General features: G+C 46.7%; 1 protein-coding gene across 2 annotated transcripts in view; it reads left to right on the forward strand.

The window, feature by feature from the left end:
- Positions 1-8,045: 8,045 nt before the first annotated feature.
- The window catches only part of SPTBN1 (spectrin beta, non-erythrocytic 1), a 116,742-nt gene continuing 112,669 nt past the window's right edge, over positions 8,046-12,118 (forward strand). Inside the window, exon 1 of one of the 2 annotated variants that reach the window (XM_063391354.1) lies at positions 8,046-8,173. The gene's annotated coding sequence lies outside the window, so the exon portion shown is untranslated. Of the gene's footprint in view, positions 8,174-8,623; positions 8,741-12,118 lie in introns of those variants that run through there. The other variant, XM_063391353.1, reaches the window with a different exon arrangement.

Below are 12,118 nucleotides of genomic sequence, written 5' to 3' on the forward strand. Positions count from 1 at the left end.
TTCCCTTGCACAGCTGCAGCCTTGGCACCCTCCAGGCTGCCCTCCCTGGGCACTCCCTGCTCCATGGGAACACTCTGCTGAGAGCAGTTTGCCCATATGGGTTCATCTGGACAAAGGAATTTAGGAAAAATTCCCATTCTTTTAGGCATGAATCTGAATCTGGATCTCATTTCCATCTTGGCCTCTTCAGGAACAACTGTCCCTTGAAGGGAAAGCTCCAGGCTTGTTCCCTGTGTCCAGTAGCTCAGGATTCTAAGGCAGTGAATATCAGCCACTGTGGAAGTGGAAAAACAGGAGAAAAATTGGTGAGATGAGACCAGTACTCCAAGGGTCAACAGGGATATCCAAAGTTACCCCATCACCATTGCGTGTTTTGAAATTATTATTTTTCCCTCTGAATATCTCATTCTAAAATGAAACAGAAACACCTGAAGGTCGCAAAAAATTCCTGCATTTTCATGTTGTATTACTTTTGCTTATTTTTGTTACATTTAACTCTTACTACCCTTCTCTGTTTTACATTATCAACACAGAACTTTTACTCCTAGAGATAAGTGTGCACTGAATTCTTCCACCTTAACTGGGGTGGAAGAATTCCTTAATTGGAAGGATGTCAATGACTTTCCCTGTTTTCAGCATGGATCTGATCCAAAGCTCAAGGAAGGAAACTTTCAGCAGGCGTTGGCCTGTGTGTCACAGACACTTGAATGACTTTCTGTGCACGGTGGGAAAATAGAATTTTCCATTGTGTTATTTTCCTTTTTAAAAGGACATGCAGTATGTACTGGGTTATTTTTTAAATTATTTATACAACTGTATCCTGACAAGCTACAACTTCCTCCCGGGTAAACACAGCTCCAGTTTGTTTCTGTAGTGTGAAGCTGTGTTTATAAGTTTGGGGAAGGACCACAACCAGTGTGGGGTGAGCTGTCCCCAAAATCACCCCCTTTATTTTCTTTACAAACTTTGGAGACATTCTTCTTGTCTGGATTTCACAAGTTCTGGTTCCTTGTACCACAAAACCCATTTTATGTAACCCACATTTGTTTTTATTCAACATTGTACATATGGATTTTGAATAACTGTATACATAAAACAGTGAGCTCCAGGCACTTGAGGGGAAAGTTGCATCACAAATCTTTACCATTCCCCGTGTATTTAATCTTGAAATTCTGGCATCAGACTCTCTTGTCATATATTAAAGGCCATTTTTCCATTCTAGACAAGGTCGAAGCATTAGTTGGAAAGTGTTTTCTGGTACCTTGAATGGGGATGCAGAAAAAAAAAATCAGATTCTGGTCTGTCAGGTCCTTTAAAAAGTTCATCTCTTGGCTGAGAAAATCACCATGCTGTTGTCTGGGTTTGTGCCATTTTCCACGAGTAACACAGAGGCTCTAAAAGCACTTGAGGTTTGGGAAAAGCAGCAAAACCAGTCTGATTTTACAGGGCTTCTCCTCCCATCAGCTTCCCACTTTTCACGCTTTCCTAATAGCCATTTTGTTGGATTTTTTTTCCCCCAAGTAACAGTCCTTGTAACAATCCAAGTAACAAAGCTGGATTGCCTGAAAATGCAGAAACTTCTGGATTTTTTTTTTTCATGAAATCCAAACCCCAGTTTTGGTACCAAAGAATCCCATGTGGGTTTGGAACTGCTGCTTCCCCAGGACCAGAGCACAATATTTACCTAGTGTTTTTCAAATAGGAATAAGTGTGCTGGCTGACAGGAAAATAGCAGTTTGTTTGGCTCTGTAAAACTTACATTTTTCCTCATGAAAATACCCTGGATAAAAAGTCATAACCTCTGAAGATGAAGTGACCTCTCGGTTAACTGGAAATAAAGCTGCCTTCCAGGAGACAGGGTTCCTGGAGAGGAAGGATGCAAGAAGCATCACCTGCTGTGCGAGTTTTGCTCTGTTTTTTCCTCACTTTGTTTTTGTTCCTAGAGGGAGAGTGTGTTAAACAGTAGTCTTCTAACTTGTTCTATGCTTTGACAGTTTTGGGAATAACATACACGCTGAAATACAGGAATTTAGACATTGTGACCTCTGGCTAACTATAATAAAGATAAAAGTTGAGAGTTTTCCAAGGAAACTAGCCCACAATTAAGATTTAATTCTGCAATTCACCATTCCCCCTTCAGCCATCCTGCTTTGTGATGAAATTTCCAACAGATGGTTGGGATCCTCGAGGCGTGGAGAAACTGTTATTATCCGAATATTTGCAGGCTTTTAAACCTTCCTCCTACCTTAGCTGCTGTGCTAATGAGGCTCCCATCACCCCTCCAGGGTTTGCCTCAGGGTTTTCTCATGCAAAAGGGACTTTTCAAGGAAGTAGTGAAAATGATGAAGGAAATGTTGTAGGTACAGCCTTGGAAGAAGATTTTCCTTCATATCCTTTCTGCAAAGGGCTAAATAATGCTCTTGATTTTTTTCCCCTTGTTGAGTAAAGATGTTTGGACCTTGAACTGAAGTGTGTAGGAGTAAACTTCGCAAAGCTTTAAAATAGAACCACAGTAAGAGGGGGAAAGCGGCATTCTGCAGAAACATGCTGCTCTAGAACAAGGAGCAGGAGTGTATGAAATACCAGATCCTCTGCCTCGGATTTCAGGCAAGCCACTATTTATAGGGTGATTACTGAAGCTGACTCCAGGCTTCACTTATAAATAGCTGAGCTTGCATTTCCCTTCTCTGTAGAATTTTGCCAACTGCAGTTTCATGCTTCCTTTGTCATGCTGAACGTTGCTGGTGGTTTGTGGACAACATGGCTGGGCAGTGATGGGGGCTGATAAAACTGGATTCACCAATAGATTCTCATTCCTCCTTAGCGAATTCTGCATGGATCCAATCCCACTTTGGGAGTGATGTGGGAATGTGGGTGCTATTGCCTGGACACAGACAAGACTCTGATGACACTTTTAAGATGAAACTTAGGACTTCAGAATCCCTATGGAACTTCTGACTGAAGTTTGAAAGTCAGATTTTGTGAAAAGGTGTCTTACTGTGTGGGCTTATGAGGAAATCCTGTATGCCTTAAGCTCTTAAAATCTGCTGTGTTTGGTGGCTTTTGACTTTTTAAAATCTGGCCAGACCCTTTGTAAGGCAGAATCATGACACAGGGGGCTCTTTGCCTGCCAGAACATGGCAGAGTCACACTCAAATTCCTCATTCCTGGGGTTCATGTGGAGAGTTCCTCACTAAGGCAGAGCCTGTTACAGGCCAGGACATTTTTAGAATAAGCAATCCTGCATGGTGGCAGGTGAGAGATCTCAGCTAAATGAGGAAGGGGGAATCTTCTTAAAGCTTCCCACTGAATTAAAAATTACCAGCTTTTGCTTCCAGACCTGCACCTGAGCAACAGCCCTGGTGTGGAGCATGTCCAGGATGGAAGTTGTGAATGTGGGAGGGAGCAGCTCCAGCCTGGAGCTTTGAATGATGGAGCAGCCTCCTGGTAAATAATTCCTGTTAATGTGCCTCTCTGAGGATAATTTCATCCATCTGTGTGGCTGCATTAAGGCAGGGAGAGCAGGTGACTGCACCTGGCTGAGGCTCCACTGATGTCAGACACAGCCTTGCACATGGAACTGAGCAAGGGATCATGGCCTCAGCAGTTAAAGCCCAGCATTACCAGCACAAGGTAATCACCACAGAAAGCATTTAAAATTTTATTTATGCTGCTAGGTTCTTGGAGTATGTGCTGGCGTCTTAACCTGATCTTCAGTTTTCCTACTTTTCTGTAGGAAAAGTAAGCAGGTTGTCAGGAAAATAAATAAAATTTGGGAGAGGGCTAACAATTTAACTTTTTTCCTTGTAGTAGTTAATGGACCAGCTGCACCTGACAACTTTGTTTTGTCAAATTACATGGGCTGATGTGTGTTTTTCATAGAATCATGAGATGATTTGGGTTGGAAAGGACCTTAGAACCCATCTAGTTCCATCCTCTGCCATGGTAGGGACACCTTCCACCATCCCAGGTTGCTCCAAGCCCCATCCAACATGGCCTTGGACACTTCCAGGAATGAGCTTTTCTGGGCAATCTCTGCCAGGGCTTCACCACCCTTCTAGAGAGTTTCTTTCTAATATTGAATCTAAAACTATTCTCTTTCATATTAAAGCCATTAAATTTCTAATTAGGTGCATTTCTGATGCGTCTAGAAAAAATGGAGGAGTAAAACTATGGTGAAACACAAGGAAAGAGAATAATGTTTGGCAAAAAGGGGCAAAGCTTTTTGCAGAGTTCTTGTGGGATAGATAAATGCTGAGGATTTTGGTCAGCGTTCCTCCCCTTTTCTCTTTGAGTGAGGAAACCTTGCTGCATCAACACCTTTGAGGCATTGAACCTCAAACTGCTGCACCATGAAAGTGGCTTTGAAGGGCCAAGAAACTTCCTTTGCAGTTGTAGACATTCTCTGTGTTTGGATTTCTGCTGTGTGGAGCTGCAGGACACAAGAGCAGGTCCCAAGACATGTATTTCATTTTTTAATGTACTGCCTTGAACACAATGGGAATGTCTGCAGGGGATGTTGTGGTACACTGGCCCTGAGCCCCTGCCAGCTCTCGCTAATGCTTCCTGTCCTTCCACAGGGATTCCTGCCAGGATTCCTCCCGGCCACTGGAGATGGCCACGATGCTGGCAAGGAGAGCAGGAAAGCCATCTTGTCTTCACACTGTCAGCATTTCCACTGCTGACTCCAGTGGCATGGGAAGGAGACAGCAGCTGGCTGAGGCCAAGGCCAAACTTTGGTAAGTGCCCTGTGCTTGAGTAATTTTCCAGGGTTGTGGATGTTGGGAACATAGAGAAATAGGCCTGGAGCTCACAGGGTCTGATGATGGAGGGAAAACAGCTGGGAATGGATGCTCTGGGGACAGGGTAGGCACAGAGACTTGGGAAGCACTTAGAAAAATAAGATTTTCTCAAGAAAAGAGTATTGCCAGACCTCTGATGTGCAGCCTGAGAGTAGAGTTACAAATGGTCTGCATGTCCCTGGTCTTTGTTTCTCCTGGTAGAGCCCCTTCCTGTGTCACACACACCTGTCTCTGTGGCTACTGCATGGCGATACCTAGAAGAGTGTTTATTCACTGGTGCAGAATTTTGGGCAGGTCAGCCTCCTGAGCTGGTCATAGAGAAAAGGCAAACTAAGGATTGAGGATCAGACACATTTATGTTTTCAGTGACTGTTGGGAAACAGGAATATCCCAGTAAATCCATTCTGGGAAATGCATTGTTACAGCATGTTCCTGAAGGTTAAAGGTGTAACCAAGGTGCTGAGGAAAAAAAGGGTTCTGTGAGGAAATGTTTGTGAAGAGGAACCTGCTTCCAGACACGCTACACACAGTCAGGGAGCTGAGTTTTTCCTCTGGGCAGATTCTTGCCCATCTTTGATTTTCCTCTCTAGAGCTTGGCCAAGTCTGCCACGAGAAAAATCTCCAGTCTGCAGAGCCCTGGAGTGTGCCTTGGAGCCCTGCTGTGTGTCTGGAACCAGGAGGTACAGGTGGAGGAAAGGTGTGTCTGGTAGAGGGAATGGATCTCAGTCCTGCTGGGAACCTGTGGAACTGGAACTGTCTCATAACAGGAGGCTTTTCCAGTCTAATGGAACAGCGAGGGAGTTTTTTATTACTGTGTGAATTTCTTGGTGTGCATTTTTATTGTGTTCTTGGAAATTGACACCATCGTTCTTAGATTCTTTTGAGTTTTAGTATTGCCTTAACAATTGTGGCTCATAATATCTCATCTAGATGTGCTGCTTTTGTATCTGCTTGGAAGTACCCTTTTACAAATTCAAATGTAGGCCTTGGGGACATGGTTTAGTGGTGACCTTGGCAGCACTGGGTGAATGGTTGGACTCAAGGATCTTAGAGGATTTCTCCAACCTAAACCATTCTCATTTTGATTAATTTTATTTTGAATGATGCGTTAGGTTATTTAAACTAGTATTTCTTCTTAAATTATCTTTCAGAGAGGTTGGAATATGTTTACCTGTATACACCTATGCAGTGTTTTCCCCTTGGTGAAGGTGTCAATGTGCACATGGATCTATTTCTGTGGGATGAACAATAATATTGAGTGTGGTGCCTTGGTAGTTTTTCAAAAGGAAAAAAAAAAAAAAAACAACCCACCCCAAATTAAGTATTGCTTCAACTGTGAAGACATCTACGTTCGCCTGGGCAAAATGTGTGAGGGAAAAAGCCTTGGGCTTCAGGGCCAAACCAACTACAAAGTAACGGGGCTGAAGGGAGTGACTTTACTCAACATTGTTGCTGCTCCTTTCCACTTCATTTAACAACAGTTTCTGTCGAGGCCATTCATTGCAATCCTTTCAGTCTGATTAAAGGAGCAGGAATGTGGACATCAATGGGAACAACCTGTTTGTCTGACTGGGTTTACTCACCGACATTAGGAAGTGCTGCTAGTTTACCTTGTGAGTATTCCCTGCTGAATTGTCACCAGGCTGTAGGCTTTGGCTTTCTAACTCTGCAAGTGGAAGGTTCATGCTGAAAATACAAACAAATTGGTGTAGTTTTTAAAATTAAACGAGCATTCTCTCTGTCAAAGCTGGAAATGTTGCTGTGAACTATCAGCAGCAAAACACTTGTACCTGCCCTGTTCCTCACCAAATGCCAGCTCTTTAAAAAGGAGAGAATGACTGTCAGTAACTGGGATAACTGATTTGAGCCCACAGTACCCCCTGCTATTTTGGTTCTTGCTTCTCCAAACATTAATTCCTACTCCTACCATGGGAATTCATGACCCACCCATCCTTGAACTATGGGGGCTAATGAATCCTAAAATCCACTGTGTGCTCTTGCTCACTCCCAGACATTGCAGAATTTTGTCCCTTCCAACTTGCTTGAAGGATATTAATAATTGAGTGAAGGGTGATTTTTAAAGGATATTTCTTAACATCCTAGCATTTGAATATATTTTTTAAAAATTGTATCTGTACACACACATTTTTACTGCATTCCAAGGTCTGGATATAAACCAGCACAAGTGACAAACATGGAAGTATGTTCTTAGATCTTATCAAGAATCTTATAAGCTTCATGGGGACAGAATATTGTAAAGAGACTTTCTGAATGCCAGAGGAGCTTTTCCCAAGTTGAAGGGACTTAGTTCCTTTGGGGTCTCACTGGAAATTGGGAAGAGGACTCACTGCAGGAGCTGTAAGGAGATGGCTCTGGCAGGGCAGTCTTGGAAACGAAAGAACAAATATCCAAAAGAGTCTGACTGATAATTTTGACACGGTGGAAATGAAGCAATATTCCAGAGATTATGCCAGGAAGTGGATATCGAAAATTTTGGCAAAGCAGCTGAGTGTGAAGGGGCAGGAGCCAGATAAGAGGGAGTTTAGGATATGTAGAGGAGAGGAACTCCAGACAGCAGTTAAATAGCGGAGAGTATGGGGATGAAGAGCAGGAGAAAAGGGAGTGATAACCAAGGAGCCAAATAAATCCAAGAGTGGTTTGTTGATTTTTTAATAAAAGACATGGATAGCACTGGTCCATAGCTGTATTGCAAGCAAGAGGTGAGGGAGAGTGGACAGGAGGGAAGGAGCATGGGCATGAGGAGGGTGAGGACAGGGATGCAAGCAGAGAGGCCAGGATTAGCAAAGGAAACCTGAAGCAGCAGTGTCTGCCTCTGACCTTGTCTGTGGAAGAGGGCAAAGGAGGAAAGGCACACTTGGCTGTGGGGCAGCAGTTTCCTCTGAATGACAAGACAAAATCCTGCCCAGGAAAGGAGGAAAAGGGAAAGTATGCTGCAAGGGCAGCTGGACCTGGGTTCCAGGGGCTGGGTTGCACTGGCAAAGGGAGGCTGTTTACGTGGGAAGGCGGTGGGAGTGGAGCAGCAGGAGAGGATGACTGCAGTGGAGGAAGTCAAACCCGGGATGGGGTTTCCACTAGGAATGACAGAGCAGAGGGAGGGAGAGCAGCACTAGAGGAAATGGATGCTGGGGGTGAGCCAACATTGTCTTTGCGATAGGAGAGGGTGTCATAGGAGGAGGAGCAAGGAGGCTGGAGAGACCCAATAACCAAATAAATGTAAGAGAAGGGAAGGGGGGCCGGTAGCGGCTGGATAACACCCACGGGGAGGCTGCGAGCGAGGGCCGGCGGAGGGGGAAGACCTGGCGTGAGCACAGGGCAGGCCCCAGCAGCAGCAGCAGCAGCAGCAGCAGCAGGTGAGGATGCGCGCCGGGCGGTGCGTGCTGCGGGCCGTGTCGAGCCCCCCTCGCCGCAGGGCCGCCGCAGGGCAGGGGCTCCTCCCGCGCTGTCCCCGCCCCCCGCGCCCCCCGCTCCGCTCCGCGCCGGGCGGGGCGCACGGAGCTCACGCAGCGCCGCGCGGGCTGCGGGCACCGTCGCTCCCTGCGCACGGCGCGGAGCCGCCGCCCGGGCGCAGCCGAGGTAGGGCCGGGAGCAGGGAGCCGGGATCAGGGAGCGGGAATGGGAGGCGGCCCCTCTTCCCGGGTGCGTCTGCGCAGCGCGGGCAGCTCCCGCAGCCTCTCCGCAGCCCCCATGGGCGCGGAGCGGGCTCCGCGCTCTCATAGTCGCCCCACCCCGCCTCGCCCTGCCCTGCCCTGCGGCGGCCCCGGCTCGTCCCCGGGGGCCGCGGCCGCCGCCCCTTTCCCTCCCTCCCCTTCCCTCCCTCCCCGCCCGCGGTGCCGCCTCCGCCGCGCAGCCGCACGCCCCGCGCGGTGCGGAGAGCCCGGCTCGACTGCTGCTCCTGCGGTATTCCTTGCTAGACAGATGTAATTCCTTCTTTATTTTATTTCGTCGGGGCGGGACGCGGGGGGCGGCGCAGGGGTCGCGGCGCTGCGAGCCGGGCCCGCGGCGGGGCTTTGTGCGCGGGGGCGCCGCGCTGACCCCGCCGCGCTCCGGTGCGGGGCTGCGGTCCGGGCGCGGCCATCGCCGCGGGTGCCGCGGTGCCCGCAGCGAGCGGCACAATGCGTGGGCTTGGCTCGGTTGTCTCGGGGCTGGCTGTAGCTTTTAGGTGGGTACAGGCCTGATTTAACAAAAAAAAAAAAAAAAAGGGGCAGACTTGTGCTAGAGACTGTGAGACTGCAGCAGCTCTGAAAAATCCTTGTTCATGGCACCGAGGCTGACATTTCGTTCGGTAGCTGATGTTTTTCCTTCTGGAGTGATGATACAGAACTAGAGTGAGCATTGAATTTGTGATGTTGATGTCTTAATCGTGAATGAAATTGCATTCTTGTTTAAAGGTGAGTAGTGATCTGTGTTTCTGTGCTGTGCTCTGCATTGTCCGTAGGTATAAATGCTAGATGTTCAAGATGAGGATTGCAGGGAGAGGGAATAAACACAAACTCTCAAGATCCGGAGCGTTCGGCTCATCCTTCGACCTTTATTGACAGGATACCAGCATTATGAAACCTGCTTATTGAACAGTTTGGGGAAAGGGCTGGGATTCCTGCAGCCTGGCATCGTGCTGACAGGCATCTTGGGGAACAATGCTCCCTGGAGCCGGGTTTAGAGAGGCAGAGCAGAGAGAGAAATTTATTCCGAGAGATAGCAGCCGTGTGGAAATGTCAGGGGAGGCTGTGACTCCTCAGGCCATTGCGGGAAAACTCCACTGGAGGAAGGACTTGCATATGCTCAGAAGGCTCTGGAGAGAGAGACAGGAGTGAAAATGGAATGGGATAAAAGGCTGGGAAGGTGGGCGATGGCAGCGGGATGTGATTTTAAAAGAATTGTTCTTATCCTTTAGAGTTTCTTTTTTCCCCTTCATGTTTCTGGGGAGAACAGAAATGGCTGTAGTGATGCCTCCATGACTTAGCAGTGGTTGTAGGGTGAGGAGGTGAGGAGGGATGAGGGGCTGGCTCATGTGTCACAACTAGTGCTGAAGAGGCAAGAAAATAGGGAATATTTTGTTACTTCATGCAGGAGTATCAGCATGGAATTATGCATGTAGAATCAGGAGGTCAGGTTCTGGAACAGAACCCGCTTTGGATTTTTCTGTAATGCAGGTTAAGTGCAGCAAATGACACTCACTAAAGCAGGATGCAGCATTTTGGGATAAAATAGGGGCTTGCAGCAGCCATGTGGCAAAAAGCGATAGAGATGCTGTTTCATCTCTGTGGTGGCATGGATCCTGCAGCTTTTGGAACTGCTGTGTGTCACTGAGCCCCACCTGCACTCAGGAGTGGGGCAGAGAGGGGCAAAACCCTCTTGCTGCATATATGGAAACCAGGATACTGCTGTGTGCTGCTCCAAGAGCCCCTGGGGAGCAGGAGGACAAATCATTTTATGAAAGATGTTTTCTTTTTCCTTCATCATCTATGAAATGGAATCAATTAAACCCCCTTTATTGGATGGGCCTGGACTGCTCGTTTGCATTACGTCACCTGACTAAGGATTTATTTTTCATGTGGGTCAGTTACGTGATGTAATATTTGTAGTTGGATTGTCTGCAGAATAATTGTGTTTCATTAGCGAGGACTGCATGGACATCTTTCATGGAACACAGAGAAGAAAGTCTGTTTATGCAGGTGTTTAAGGGTCAGGCTGCAAAAGTTATTTAGACTGCTAATCTCTATAGGCACCTAAATTCCTTAGTCATCTGATCTGGGCACAAGTGAACAACCAGTACAATAGTTTATCATTGCCCATTTGCTATGAGTCAGCTACTGAATCCTGCCCAGGCTGGTGTCTGTGGCCACAGGCTTCCTAATTGCCCTTTCCCTAGGGTCTAGGAATACCTCTGGAAGTTGGAGCCTCAGGGACCGGACAGGTGAGCTGACGTCAGGGCACGGAGCCATCAGCTGCCCTCGGATCTCTCTGGCTCAGCTGAGGTAGTGCAGGAGAGCAGTGCAGGCTCTTTCCTGTGGTGCCTGGAAACTCCTGATGAGACCAGGCCTGTGCTCCATGGTAGGAGCTGTGTGGAGCCATAAGGGCTTTCCTGGCGTATCAGCTCCTGCCGTGGGCTGCTCCTGTTCCCAGCTGATGGAGCTGGGGAGTTTGCCAGCACCTTGGACCCTTACCTCTGCTGAGGCTCATGGCAGCTTCCCTAGTGAAACCAGCAGGAATCTGGCCTAGAGGTGTGAACTGTGAAAATCCAGTTGCCTTCTCTTGCTTTAAACCTGAGAAACCATCTCATGTTGGATTGTTCTGACTAGATACCACTTGTGTGGAGAAGCAAGTGTTGGAGCTGCAGCTCCACACCGAGGGGAGTGTGATCCATTGGGATCCATGTCCTGCAGAGCCTGGTTTGGAGCCTGCGTCCCCCACTGCTGGGCTCTTTTCCCCCCACCCACATGTGGTTTTCATTTGTCTGCCTTTTATTATTACTCTTAAAATGATCTGTTGTGAATTTGTTTTTCTAATGAACATGAATACAATATTGCAGCAGAACAGCTGGACCTTTGGAGGCTTTTCTTGTAATGAAAAAAGGGTTTCAGAGAGATTACATGTTTTTTTAACAAAAGTAAGACATAAGAGAAACTTTTCTTATACCCAGTAGACCCCAACTTATTTAACAGCTTGATCAGAGTGACACAGATCAATCCTATATATATTTTAACAGGCAGCTTTTTTTTCTATTTTTCATGTACTGTTAATCCCAGACACATTTTTTACTCTCAGATCCTCATTAAAAAGGCTAGTTTTGCATGGAAAAAGCTTTGATGTGTATTGTTAGGTGAGGGTTGAGTTCATAACAGGTTTTGTGGCTGGGGGAGGGCTGTGTCTGGAAGTGTTATTTCTGCTTGCAGTGAAATGTATGTGATTATCAAAAGGTATGCACCAATGTATAAAGGATGTGCTATGGGATTGTGTACGTCTCCCTATGTCCAAGGACAGATTAAGGTTGAGGATTATATTGAGCTATTGTTTTTCATCACTATTAACATTTTTCTCATCATCTTCTCTGTGAGGCTTTTTTCTCATTGAACGGTGATAATTTCAGGATGTTCTTACTTTGTCATGTCTTTTCACTTTTCTGCTATTCTCTTAATATATTATTTGATTGTTTAATATATTTACTCTCCTATTACATTGCACAAACTTATATTTGTTTCTAAGCTGTGTGTGTTTTAGCCTACCAGAAACCCCTTTGGTGTGTTACCACTGCCACCAGAGAAACACATTTACGCCACTGTGCCGCCACTTTTATT

Source organism: Prinia subflava, chromosome 2 (genome assembly GCF_021018805.1).
Source record: "Prinia subflava isolate CZ2003 ecotype Zambia chromosome 2, Cam_Psub_1.2, whole genome shotgun sequence".
Lineage (NCBI taxonomy): Eukaryota > Metazoa > Chordata > Aves > Passeriformes > Cisticolidae > Prinia > Prinia subflava.